At 43.0% G+C, this 14,264-nt stretch overlaps 1 protein-coding gene across 1 annotated transcript in view; it reads left to right on the top strand.

Moving 5' to 3' along the window:
• Csgalnact1 (chondroitin sulfate N-acetylgalactosaminyltransferase 1) overlaps window positions 1–14,264 on the top strand; it is a 332,858-nt gene that overhangs the window by 152,006 nt on the left and 166,588 nt on the right. Inside the window, exons 3-4 of the mRNA XM_059244472.1 lie at window positions 2,741–2,889; window positions 3,195–3,271. The gene's annotated coding sequence lies outside the window, so the exon portion shown is untranslated. The remainder of the gene's footprint in view (window positions 1–2,740; window positions 2,890–3,194; window positions 3,272–14,264) is intronic.

The following is a 14,264-nucleotide window of genomic DNA, read 5'->3' as shown; positions in this document are numbered from 1 at the left end:
GGTGTCAAACTCACTATGATGAAAAAAGCGGGCCTGGAACTCCCGCCCTTCATGACTCTGTGTCAAATGCTATGTCATTGATATTTCTTATGAAGAAAGATCAGGTAGATCCAGGGAAGACTGGAAGAAAGATCAGGTAGATCTAGGGAAGACTGTGTTCTAAAGGCCTCGGTGACAATCTTTGGATACTGGTGGCATATCTACTTGGTCACTGCTCTTCTGTAGCTACTAGTCTACAGACTTTATCTCCATTACTAAAGACCCGCACAGGAGACTAGTGTCTCAGTTCTTTTCTGGTTCCTGAGATAAAACACCCTGACAGAATCAATTTAAGGGAGAATGGTTTATTTTGGTTTGTAGTTCCAAGGTATATACTCCATCATGGTGGGTGAGTCATGGTAACAGGCAGAGGAAACCTGGTGGAGGGAGCTAGCTGCTAGCTGGTCACATTTCATCCACACTAAAAAAGCAGAGGGAACAGGAAATGGAGCTGGGCCATAAAACCTCAAGTACCATACACAGTGATCCATTTCCTCTAGTGAGGCCCTACTTCCTAAAAGTTCCACAACCTTCTGCAATAGAGTTGACAGCCGTGACTAAGTATTTAGATATGTCAGCCAATGAGGGGGCAGTTCATGTTCTTCTCACCACCAGGACCTTCATGGGCAGGGTCAAATACTGGAAAGAGGGAGGTTTGCTTTTTTCTTCAGTGGTTTTGGGTTTGAAAGTTAAGAAAAAATAACAAAACAAGACAAAACAAACAAAAAACCCTTTATTAGCCATGCAGATTTCTGAACCTTCTTCCACCACTCCTCTGTAAAAAATGGAAACTATTAATACATGTGTCCTTAGTGTTGTTGTGGCTGTTCAACAGCTTCCTAAGCAATGCAGAAGTGCTGCAGAGGGCCCGTTGTCTAGGTCTGGTTGAACACACCCCTTTCTCTTCGGCATCTCTACTGTTTATCTTCTGAAATTTTTCACGATGTTGCTTTGTTTCCACCCTGGTCACACTCTTGGTTTTGCTGGCAATTCTGCATTCTTGTGTCGTCCTTTCCTTTACCAGCTTGAGAGGGCTCATCTTTGGAGGAACAAGAGGTTGGGATTACTAAGGGGACTCTGCACTTCCCAGAGCCCAGGAGCAGAGTTTTAATGAGTTCTTTGACTGGAAGCGGAGGAAGGAGCTGAGCTGTCCTCCGATTCCAACCTGCCTACTACCAGGGTCTCAAAGCTGGCTGAATGTGGATGGCTGTGTGCATATGAAATGACTGAAGGTTTCTGTTCCAGCCGCTGGCATGAGAGAAGAATGACTGGGTTTATTAATGATCTTGCAGAGCTAGGAGCTGACAGTCTATTTGTTTTCATTATGTAAACCAGCGTGGTTTGGGATTATGCAGATTTCTACCTTTTTACTTAGAAGCCAAAGCATATTCATTAAGGATATCAATAAAGACCAAGCCGGTGATTGAGTCTCCAAAGCTGTCCCCTGCATGCTGAAAGACAGAAACCTAAGGGGTTGAGAGGATGAGAGATTGATTGGAAGGCAAATTATAAACCCATTTCAGCTCTTGGCCTGCAGGCTGGGAAGTAACATTATTTGTTGTCAGGGATGGAAAACAACTCAGATTCAGGTCCAAGCGATTATTCCACGTTGACACTGCTGCCTCTCTGCCAACTGCGGCTCCATTTAGACATAGATTAATTAGGCTGGCAGAGGGGGAAGTGGGCTGTGAGAGCAGGGCTGAAGCAGGCTGCCCTGCCATCGTCTCCGCTTTGGAGGTCTTTTAGATGTGCCCCCCAGGAAGACGACAACCCACTTTCACTGCTAAACCCACAGCAAACCCGGGTGAGAGAGTGTGGATGGAAAACACTCTGAACTTCTATAGTAATACACTGTACGCGTCTACTGACTTCCTTAACGCCAGAGAGTCAGAAAAAAAAAAAAATCTCCAAACTTAGTTACTGGCAGGCTGTCCCCATGGAGACAGGGGGGACCAGCTAGCAATCTGTAGACTTGAGTGGCTTATCCATCTTTCCTCTGGCCTTGTATAAACCGTGTAGGACTTTTTATTATTCCTGCACGTGAAATAGAAATGGTAGTGTATACACACACGTGGATATATTATGCCCATTATCTGAATTATGGGACAGATGGGATAAAAATAAGGAAAACTCTTGGGGGGAGTGAGCCCCGAGTTAGTTCATTGAAAACAGTATATTACAGACTTGACAAGAGGGCTTTAGTTCCTCACCGGCTTCCTTCTCAGCGGCTTTCTCACGGGGAGTCTTTGACCTGGACGTCTTTCATATTCTGCTTGTATCTCAGCTGACAACATCTGCTTCCTCAAGGGCCGGGACAGTGTGGGGTCCCACTTGTAACTCACTCCACCACCACGTACCTTAGTGAGGGCAAGATGGGAGTGGAGAGCTGGGGGCTGGGCAGGAGTTCGTGCCCTCGGGTGGGGGTGGGGAGCCTGGAGATCATCAACAGCACCCAGTTCATCCTCTCCAGCATTCTGGGCACCTCGGCAGGCGCCCATACCGCCAGCATAGCATCCCCTGGTGGGCATTCTGCAGCTGCAGCCTGTGTTGGTGCTGCTCCGGGCTGTGGTGAGCACCGGCAATACGACTCCAAGAGGGAACCCTTGCAGTGTGTGGATTCTTGCCTCTCCACGAAAACTCAGATGAGGAATTTTCTCTTTTACTGTTAACACTTCATGGCACGGATTTTTCTTCCCCCCAGTGGTGGCGCTGAGCTGAACGCGGTGCTAGCAGAAGGGGGAGGTACTTTCCGTCTGGACCCTGACTTGGAAGCCAAGTGCGACTCCAGGGCAGTCACCACCAGAAGCAGATGTGCGATCGGAGCAGCTGTGTGCCTTTCTTTCTGCGGAGGTTAGCTTGTTTGGGGTTGTTCTTTTCCACGTGGAAGTGCGGTGTTTGGCCTTCCTCCTTCCTCAGCGGGGCTTTCCTGCGTTTAAATATTGGTGGTTTCATTTTAAAAACAAATGTTTTGCTTTTACTCACTAAAAGAGGAAGGGGAGATACTCTACTGCTTTGGGGTGGGGTAAAAATGTTCAGATGAATCGTGAATTATATACTAAATCACATGCATTTTACCGTTATTAAATTTCACCTACATTTAAAGCATGGAAATTTACAGGGGTTACCTCCTATTTCTTTTCTTCTTACCATTTTAGACTCTTTTCCATTACAAGAAGAGAAGCCAAGATCGTTTTTAGCCACTGAAGGACTTATGTAGCACTTATTCTTACAGGTAAGTGGTCTGTTTATCACAGGTGACTTAGAAAACTTACCTGGTCTGCTCCGTTCAACCTCCTTGCTATGTATGGCACGCGTTCAATTCATTTTACTTTTAATAGTTATAGTAATGAAGTTATTTCAAGGTATCAATATTTCTTAAATAGCTCAATTGCTTTGCTTTGAATCTTCTCACCCACTGGCTATAATCTCTATCCCACTATCAAGACTCTCAGTATTTCTGTCTTCTTAGAATGTCAACCAACAGCATAGCTAGAAGGGCTTTGTAATTCTCTCTCTCTCTCTCTCTCTCTCTCTCTCTCTCTCTCTCTCTCTATATATATATATATATATATATATATATATATATATATATATATATGTGTGTGTGTGTGTGTGTGTGTGTGTGTGTGTGTGAAACTGTCTACTTAATCAGGAACAAGTTAAGACAAAATATTAACCTTTCTGAAAGATTCATTCTGCTACCAAATGGGTACAGTGATTTTTTGATCAAGCTACAAAATAGTTGTTCAAGCAAAATGGTTTGGGAAGATGAATGCCCCCTTGTAACACCCCAAGGGTGTTTAATTGGAACTATTTGAGAATAGCTTCCTTATAAATATATACTGTTGGTTTAGGCCTTAGAATAAGTGTAAAATCTCTGATAGCTTGCTTTGCTCTTATATCCAATAATTTTGGATTTTTTTTTTTTTGCTCTAAGATATTTAACTACAACTGGGAAGATTAATGTTTAAAAATGTAATTTCAGAACTTCAGAAATGAAGGCAAGAGAATTAGAAGTTCAGGGTCATCCTTACCTACGTAGCAAGGTCCAGGCTAGCCTGGGATATAAGAGATCCTGCCTCAATACAAATAAGAGCCTATGAGAAATTGTTAATGTTGGAGACTGAATGGGGAGTCGTACACATGAAACCTTTTTTTTTTTTTTTTTTTTTTAGTTTTCTCTAGAAATACAAATGAAAAGTAGACAGAAATGAAGACACCTGTCTTGTGGGTGTCTTTCAAAAAGAGCTGTTTCCTCTTAACACATTTTAATAGGGGTTTTGTTCATGATTTTGCATTATTGAGAATGGGGGCAGCGTTCCAGCATTTTCATCCTGATTAAGATAAAAAGTAGAAGTTAAGTTACATGACTTGACTTTACATGAGTGAACTGCCTTGTATGAAGATGATAGGAAATATGGAATTTTAAAAAGGACCACATTTGAATTGTGTATAAAGAAAACATATAAACAACCTCAGCTAAAAGTGAGTAATATGAACACAATAATGGAGATTACATCTTCACAAACTCTTCTCTGGGTAGCAAGTCAAGGAGCTATGAAGACTGATTGGGGCCAACTTCAGGGCACAGAGAATGGCTCTCATCTTGAGTCTTAGGATGCTTAATATTTTCAAGAATGACTTGGAGGATGTAAAAGAGAACACTGTCATTTAAAAATCACATGTGCCGTAACTGTTAAAGCCTTAAGATGATAGTAGAAAGGAGCCAGGGTGAAAATTAGCAGGAGAATTAATTAAAAGCTGATCAAAGTCTATGTGGGGAAAATGCAAAGTCAGGGGTTGTTTGTGTTCTAAAGCTGTTGGGGTAGTAAGACAGGGCAATGCCTGGGTAGTGGAGGGCAGGTAGTGTGGGGCATCCATTGGATATGAATACCAGTTATAGTTCTGTTAAAACCTAGGACAGCACCAGGAGATACTGCCCAGGAACCAGGAGGCCTGCTAGGTGAAGGCTAGCCTGGGAGAGTTGCCAACTGCTCTGTACTTCACTGTACTGACTCAGGCTTAGCATCTGGCAGCCGTGATGGACAGGTCCTCCACATAGCACAGGGCTGCTAAACATGGACTTAACCTTGTATGGAAGGGGTTAATTCTTGTTTCAGACTTTTAATAGCAGTAGGCTATTCATACCTTACAGTACAAATACCCTTGTGTCCTGTATTGTTTTTCTTGTTGTGATGGAGTAACTGTCCAAACATCTTAAGAGAGGGAGGATTGGTTCTGGCACACAGTTCTGGACATACAGTCTGTCCTGCCGGTGAAGGTGGCAGAAGCTGCTACAGCTGTGGCAGTAGGAGTGGGAAGTAGATGGCTATGTCATCGGGGCAGTCAGGAAGCAGAGAACAGGGGCAGGAACTCGAGAGATTTATAACCCATAAGCCCCATCCCTAGAGATCCAAATCAAGAGTCTGTAGCCAAAAGATCCCAAACCTTCCATAATGACAGAGTCCTGGAAGGAAGAATAGTGTGCAGGTGAACAGCTTCAAACAGTCATAGTGAGTTGAGGAGGAATGGACAGGGGAACAGGGATCAGAAGGAGTTGAGGAGGAATGGACAGGGGAACAGGGATCACAGAAGGTGTAACCTTACTAGAAGGATCAGATTAGTTAAGGACCAAGTTTTCAGACACACGAGCTGATGGGGGCCACTGCACAATCAAACCATAATTAAGTCCGACATGCCTTCATCCTGGAGTCTGTCCCAACACGGTCCCTTCTCGGTGAATTAACCCTTGCCACAGTTTTATCCTCACTTGGTGCTTGCCACAGCTCCTGACATATTTCCTGCATCTGAGTTTCCATACTCATAATTCTCTTCTAAAGGAAGAGCTTTGCTCTTCTCCCTGAGTGCAGCCTCTACCCCTCTTTACATCTTCATGCCCTTGGTCACACTGGTCTGGTCTTCCCCCCTCCTGACCTCTTGTTCATCCCTCCCTTACTCACTATGACTGTCTGAAGCTGTTGACCTCCAGACTATTCTTCCTGCCAGGATGCTGTCATCTTGTAAACCCTCAGGGAACTCTTACTCACCCTTCAAAGCTCAATTCCACAGCAGCCCACATAGCAAAGCACCCTGCATTGACATTGCTTAGCTCTGACAACCAGGCTATAGGTTCTGTGTGGAGCCACGTGGAAAGGGTGAATGAGTGAATGGAAAAGTTAATGAAGGGACAACTCATACCTGAAAGTGTCTCCTCTTGTTGTATTCCCTGGATACCTTTGTCGTGTCTTTTCCTGGGGAGACATTAATAAACACCTGTTCATCCCAGGTGAAACAACAATGGCAGAACACATAGCTGATTCCACCGAAGTCCTGCTGGGTGAGCCAGTGAGTTTATCAGGGACATTTACAGGAATAAGGAAAAGAGGTCACACACATGGGTGACTCACGTGGAGCTACATCACCAAATAGGTCAACCTAGTAAGAGTGGTGACTCACGGAAGCTACATCCAGGGGGTTTCCTGCACAAGTAGCAGTCGTCTCTGTGGAAGAGTCTCCCATCCCTCAGCACTTGCTTACTGTTTACATAACCTTATGGAGGGGCACTTGTGAATTTTATTGAGTTTCCCAAGGCTGGTAAGTTTTCTTAGTCTTCAGAGCTCCTCTCATCCCTCCAGGAGAGAATGTTTCAGTTCAGAGGAAACATCTGTGTAACATCCTTTTGCATTCTGTTCATGGGCATGTCATCTCCCTGCTTTACACAATGCTGTTCTCAGCTCACCATGTCCTTTCTCATTTCAGTGGTTCAGCTCTTCTGGTAATGTCTTGGTAACAGGGATTCTGTTTGTAGATATCTAACTTGTAAGTCTTTGCTGTTCTTCTACAAGTTCAAAAAAACACAACTGCCATGTAGCATAAGGTGGAAAACAAATTGAGTATCAGAAGTAAGCATAACTGCATACTTCATGATGACATTGTCACTAATGACAAAGGTGGTCCTGGGAGATTACTTTACCTGGGGGTTGGGAAGATGGCTCAGTGGGTAGAGAGGGCTTGTGGCACAGGTATCCCAGTTTGGATCCTTAGCAGCACCCACATATGAGTCAAGCATGAAACTGTGTAGCTCTAACCCCAGAACTTTCTGACTAACAAGTCTAGCCAAAAGAACAAGTTTCTCGGTTTAATGAGGTACCCTGACTTAAAAATGAAAGGAGAGAACAGTAGAGGAAGATATTCAAAGTTCAGCGGGTGGGTTTGTGGAGATGACGGGCATCTTCTACTAGACGTTCCTTTATTCCAGTTGACACGTCATTGGGTCTGGCTTCTCACCTTTCCTGTTCTGACTGGGGACTGCTTCTTGAAGCTCCATGAGGATAACTTCTGGCTTCAAGGTTGTGCTTCACGCTCATCTTCAGGGCGTGTTCTGATGTCTCCTGTCTGTGGGACACCCCTCCCTCTTTATGCTTGTCTCTCTCTAGTCTTTCTTAGGAATCAACTGATAAGGAGTGATGGAGGTTGTAGCAGGAGCGTTTTCTGAATCCTCTGTGGGTAGGGTTGTTGTGCCTCTCTTATTTATTTATTTTTGTTGTTGTTGATATTCATCTATTCATTGTATGCTATAGTTTGGAGATCATTGACTTCAGAAAAGACATGGTCTCTTTTTTTAGGATCTAGTAAATATCTGTTGAGATCTATCTTAGAATGATTTATGGTACCTGAAAATTCTTTTCAGCTCCTAGCACCGTCAGCACTTTTGATTGCTCAGTTTGGTACCGTGCCCACCTGTCCTCTTCCATTCTTTTTTTTTTTTTTTTTTTAAATCCCTCTGTGCAAGTCTAGGTATTTGAACCAGGCAACCTAACCCCAGCCCCAGAGCTTCTGAGTTAAACATGTTTGAAGGGAAGTCAAAAAAGTGGAGGCAACCCCAGATCTATTTTCAGATAAATAAAATATGGTCTGCCCTCACATTGGAGTATTATCCAGTTTTCAGAGGGGTAGCCACATGCTATTGATGAGCCTTGCAGACATTATGTTAAGTGAAATAAGCCAGAAAGAAGGCAACAGATTCTATATGATGCCACACAGCTTTGAGGTACCTAGAATAGCCATATTGACAGGAAGTAGGATGTAATGCCAGAGGCAGGGGAGAAGATTGGTTACAGTGAATGTACTTGGTACCTTAAGCTGTGGATGTGGTTTATAGTCTTCAACTTATAGATGGCTAAAATGGTCAGTTTTATGTTGTACACAGTTTGTCACAATTAAAAAAATATCAAGGAACCTGCTTCCACAGTGATACCCTTTAAAAGGAAAAAAAATGAAAGGGGTTTCTTTGATGTAGCTCTTTTTTTCCCTTTTAGTTTTATTCCTTTATATTTAAGCAAATAAATTTATCTTTGAATTGAAATATATTACATATTTTTTCAAAACCATAGTTCCATGGGTAAGATCTTTGAATTTTATTTTAGATCCTGTTCCTTTTCTTATTGATTTTTTTGCAGATAAGATGTGATTGTGATTCATTCTCTCGCCTCTTTTTCTTCATCAAAGATAATAGGGTCTCAGTGCTCATCTAGAAATACTTGTATGACACTTTAAAAATTACTTTCAAGAGAGAAATAGCTGGGCAGTGGTGCACACCTTTAATCCCAGCACTTGGGAGGCAGAGGCAGGTGATCTGTGTGAGTTCAAGGTCAGCCTGGTCTACAGAGCAAGTTCTGGGGCATCCAGGGCTACACACAGAGAAACCCTATCTCAAAAAACCAAGAGGGAGGGAGAGGGGGAGGGAGACCAAGCTTAGAAAGATAAATGCCACATTCCCTCTCATCTACACTCTAGATTTAAACTTACACACAAGTATGCATGTTTATATGGCAGAAAAATAGAATGAAGAACAGAAAATGGAAGGAAGAAGTCTTCAGCATGTGTAGGGGGAGTGGTGGAAGTGTGATGTGACATGAGAGCCAAAGAGGGGACCCTTGGGAAGGGAGAAAGGGACTGGCAAGGGAAGGACAGGGAGGATGGGGGCTGCATAAGAACACGCCCATATATTTATGTATGCTTGTATTAAAATATCACAAGGAAGCCCATCACTTTTTATGCTGACTAAAGATGAGTAGGCATAGTTTGATGACCAAGAGCAGAAGTATTTGTTCTGTCACAAGTAGGGAGCATGAAAATCACATTTCAGGATGTGATTTAACATATCACAAGAAGCCGCTATTTTAGTCTTTTTTTTTTTCCCTATTTTCCCCTCTAATCACATTAATATTCCATCTTTGTGGAAAACCATGCGTTGAAAGTGTAACTCACTCCGAATGCCCAGAAACCCTGAGGAAGCTGTTTTTTTTTTTACTCAGTTTCCGACCCACTATTTTTCCTGCAGAATTTATAGCAAAGCCAGAATCCCATCAGCCGAGGAACATGTTATCTAAGAAGGGGAGGAGCACCAGAGTGTGATGGAGTGGTGTAGACGGGGCAGGAGTGGGGGCGAAAATCTGAGCGTGTGGGGTGGGCGAGGAAGGCTATATTTTTCTTGCTGAATGTTTAGGCTTTTTCATATTACAAATATGATGGTGAAGTCAATTCCTCCTTCCCAGAAAAAATAAACAAACAAATAAATAATAAAGAAATCCATCTCTTCTACTTGGCAAAACATCCAATCCGAGGTGAGATTTAAACTCTTTTCTAAAGTTCCTTAAAAACATACTGCAAACAGAAATATGATTTACTGTTTCGACTTCAGTGTTTCATGAAGAGTCATACATGATCTACTCAACCAGTACAGAGAGAGGCCTACTGTGTGTTTGGCTTTCAGAGCCTGTTCTGGTCACCCAGTGCTGGTTCCTGGACTTGAAGCCGGTCTGTGGCGAAGGTCTCCACCATAGTGGTTGATGAGAATAGGGTGTGCTGTTTACCAAGAGTTGGTGTTCCTTCTATGGAAAGCCTTTTACCCTGAGGGTCTGGCTTTTCCTTTCTATTAATCAGCATTTGAAATTTCTTTTAGGGTCACTCATTAATTGCATCATGATGGTCAGTTTTCATTTTTTATGCTTTGGAGTATAAAATATCTAATATCATTTAGCATTTTTGGTTTCAAGAATCAGAAAATGAATTTATATTTTTATTTATTTTCCAGTTTTTACTACATTTATTTACTGTGTGTGTGCGTGTGTGATTGTGTACATGTATGTGTCACAGGTGTGTGAAGGTCAGAGGACAACTTCCTGAGTTGGTTAGAATCCTCCACATGGGGTCTAGGGATCAAGGTCAGGTTGTTAGGGTTGATAGCTAGTGCCTGGGCCATCTCAGGAGAAAAGGAATTTATTAGGGAAATACCCCACAAAAGCGGTGGGAGGTTTAAGAAATCACAATCTCATGCTTAATCAAAACTTAAAGCAGGAATGACTTGTCCCATCAGATGTGTTTGTAACTTTTGAAAACATGTAAATAGTCAAACTTGTCCTAAATGTGTGAGATGATCTTCCTTATGACTGGGGGTAACTGATTTAAACACTATCACTTGTTTTATAATATTTAACTTTTATGATAATTTCCTTGCCATGAGCTGAATTAAAGCCCTTCCCTATAGCTTTGGAAAAATTGTTTCTGTCCTAATTTGAGTCACAGTCTGATGCTGGATTGAAGACTGTCCCTGAGTGTATATTAGCTGGGTGTCACCTTCCCAAGAGACAAGACTGCTTAGGTTTAATCTTTGAGAAATAAGTAAGAAATTGTCGAGTCAGTAAGCTGAAGGAAGTTTCCATGGAAAAGCATTGGCTGGGGGTGGAGGACAGTGTTAGGGATCTGCATGAGATTTGATGTGATGAGCACGCAGGAGCACAGGGATTGTGTAGAAGACAGGCCTCAGAGGTAACCCCAAGGGTGAGGTTATGATATCTGACCAAGAGCTGCATGAACCAAGGCCACTGTGACTGCGGGACAGAGGAGGGGGCTAGAGAGTAGAGAAGCATGATTACAGGAAAGAGGAGTTGAAGACGATCTTGCCACATGCAGCTCAAAGCAGTAAGGACTGGAGTGAACCAGAAAAGAAGCAGAAGACAGGAGGCACGTGGCAGCAGACTTCTAGGCTAACTTGCCCTCTTAAGTCAATTGCAAAGTGGTGCTTTTAACATCATTTGGTTTCGTTGTTGTTTTGTTTTCTCTTTTTATTAGCTGTGAGCTCTTGAGGATGATGGATCCTGTTGGTACAATGCTCCGTCATTAGAGCCTAGCATGATGCCTGGAACATAGGAGGTGTTTGCCAAATACTTAGTGTATAATGCTAACTAGGGATGGGCAATGAGTGGGGCCTTGTGCTCTTCTAATTGGGATGGTGGTAAAATGCACAACAGAGGATGGGAAGCTTCAGTCAATGTCAAGCAGTGTCTGTTTTCTCATGCTTCTTTTGATAATCTCTTTCTTTGTTCCTCTCTCAGGAGGAATGTGACATACTTGTCTTCAAGGAGCATCCTAGAGGGAGAGACAGAGAGAGCTTAGTTTCAGCACAAGGTTGAGAAGCCTGGAGGGAAGAAACTGGAGGGCTCCGTTTCCCAGGGTGCTTACACCAAATTCCTAGGAAGTGTGTAGTAATGAGCTGTGTAGACCAGGAGGGGCTGCAGGTAGCTTTAACTACAGGTGTCGTTTTCTCTGTGGTGGGTCCTAACTCTCCTTGTCCATAACCCATAGACAAATATAGAGTACTTTACAGAATAAACCATTGTCCTTGAAGTACAACTTTGTGGCTGCAGTTCTCCAGGGTGGAAAGGGCCAGCTGAAAGCAGAAAGCCACAGAATGGCCCTTTGGCCAACTTGTAGCTGTCTTCAAAGGGGTCAGAGAACGTTGGGAGCCCTTAGCTGCACTCACCATCATAGTATAGAATCACTGGGAAGTCATGTGGCCCTGCCACAAGGCTGTCAGGATGATTCTGACTTCCCCTCCCTGTGGCAAGTCCCAGCATTCATGGTTTCTGTCAGGGTGGTTGGTAGGATGGCTCTTTTCAGGCTTGACATCATTAGGTGTTTTCATGAGTTCTGTGGGTTATGCATTACAGCATGTGCAGCAGGCTAGGTCTGACAATCTGCTCTGTATGGTTTGGTACTACCACAGTGGACTTCCTGGCGTAAGTGGTGTAGTTATGATCCTGTTCTGCTAAGCTTCTGGCTTCTTGCACTCAAATGCAGCACGCACGACCCTTTGATTTTGAACCTATTTTCTTCGGATATAGTTTCAAAGTATAGGAAAGCTGCAAATTAGGACTAGAGCAAATAATTTTCACACACCCTTTGCCCAGGCTAACCCACTGTTAGCATTTTGTGTCCATGTGTATTCTTTCCTCAGCGCCCTGTGTATAACACACACACACACACACACACACACACACACACACACACACTATAGATAGTATTTTAAACCACATGGGAATGAGTGTTTATTTTATAGACCTTTTACCCTAAATATCCAGTGTGGACTTCCTAATTCGAAGGCAAGTCTCTCACGTAACAACAGTGCAGTTTTAATATCAACAAACCTAACATTTCTTTAGACTTGCCTGACTTACTGTCTGTGTTCTGGGTTATAAATCAGTGCAGTAATGACCTTTTTTTTTTTTTAAAGCGTGTTTCTCTTCAAGTACCGGCCTGGGTAGGGACTTACATCATCGTGTCTCTGTGCACCTTTAATCTGAAACATTTTCAGAGCCTTTCTTCATCGTTGTGGAGATGTTTTTGAAGAACATAATCTTTTGTTCTTTTTATATTCTGTGTCTACCTGCAGAAGACCTACAAAAAACAAAACAAAAAACGAATGCCAGGGGCAGACTGGCTGTGAAGAGGAAGGGGCCAGAGGGAGAATGAAAGGAATGAGGAAGGATAATTTTGGGGGTGAATATTATCAAAACGTATTGCATACATACATGCCAAAAGTCACAAATGAGAAAATAAAGTTAAAGAAAGAACATTCCTCGCTTTTGCTTAGACGTGTAGGACACATTATTCCATTTAGGTCCTGCATTCTAGCCGGAAATCTCATTGGCAGTGATACCTGTTAACCAACCGCCACACCTGAAGTCACGTGATGTCCGTCTGTCTTTTATTGTGAGATTCATTTTCCTAACCCATGTCTGATTTCTTCCCCATACAGTCACCATTTCCCCCTTAAACTAATAAGAAACAGGTTGTTTTTCATACCCCATCTGTTTTGATACCTATCAGCCAGTCATTGCCCCACAGTGAAATCAGCATTCTTAAAGCCTCCTCTTCACAATTACGATGTCTGGCTCAGAGCGCAGCTCCCGCCTAATCTTATTATATGGTGAGAGCTCAGGTGGGGAAACAGAAGATGAATGAATATAAAGGGCTGAAAGGGAGCTAATGCAGCTATCACCAAGCTGCACGGCATGCTTGTTTGGTATCATAGTGAGTGATTCTGAATAGCCCGTACTTGGGAGTTTATAATGAAGATTTGCAGTTTCACGACTATGAAAACATTCTTCAGCTGGCAGGTTGTCATGAGTGTGTATCTCAGTCTCTCTCCTTCAAGCCTCAGCACCTCCAGCAGCAAAGGTGGCTGGAGCCACACACGGAGACACAGTGCAGACTCACAGTTACAGGGGCTGCTGTGACTTCATGAGGCGCAGTCCAGGAGCAGATGTCTTTGGCAAATATCTGCTGCTTGAAAAATGAAGCTCTCTTGTTCTTTGTCCTGTTTTGAGGATGAATCAAGAGGTTTCACGGGTTGGACGTTCTGAAATGTCTTGGTTCATGCTGCCACTAGCGCCTCACTGACTTTCACAGAATCTCTCAACTAAAAGAAAAATGTGCTTTTAAAATTGTGTAATCAAGTCTGTCAGGCAAATGATTTTATGTCCTAATAACTTAGTGGCTGTTTGAAAAAACAAAGGAAAGTTACCTGCCTGAGCTCACTCTTCTCTAACAATTCCTAAACAATGGGAGGTAGCAGCCCTTAGGGATGGTTCGTCCATGGAATACCCCCACCACCTCATTGTGTGTGGCAGTTTCTTCTTATTACAGAAACTTCCCAGCATTGTTTGACAAAATGTTTCCTGGGGAGATGCAACACATATGTCTACTCATCCCAGGCAGTGATCCCATGACAGGCATGGGATCTGTCTGTCATGGAATCACGGCGGTACAGATACCACCGGAGTCCAATTTGGTGAACCATTAAGTTTTACTAGGGTTGCTTACGGGAATGTTGATGAGGGGTTGCTTACAGGAGCAGAAATAATTCAAAGACAGCTGTATCA

Source organism: Peromyscus eremicus, chromosome 17 (genome assembly GCF_949786415.1).
Source record: "Peromyscus eremicus chromosome 17, PerEre_H2_v1, whole genome shotgun sequence".
Taxonomy (NCBI): domain Eukaryota; kingdom Metazoa; phylum Chordata; class Mammalia; order Rodentia; family Cricetidae; genus Peromyscus; species Peromyscus eremicus.
The sequence above is the reverse complement of the archived record's forward strand: the minus strand, read 5'-3'. Positions and strand labels throughout refer to the sequence as shown.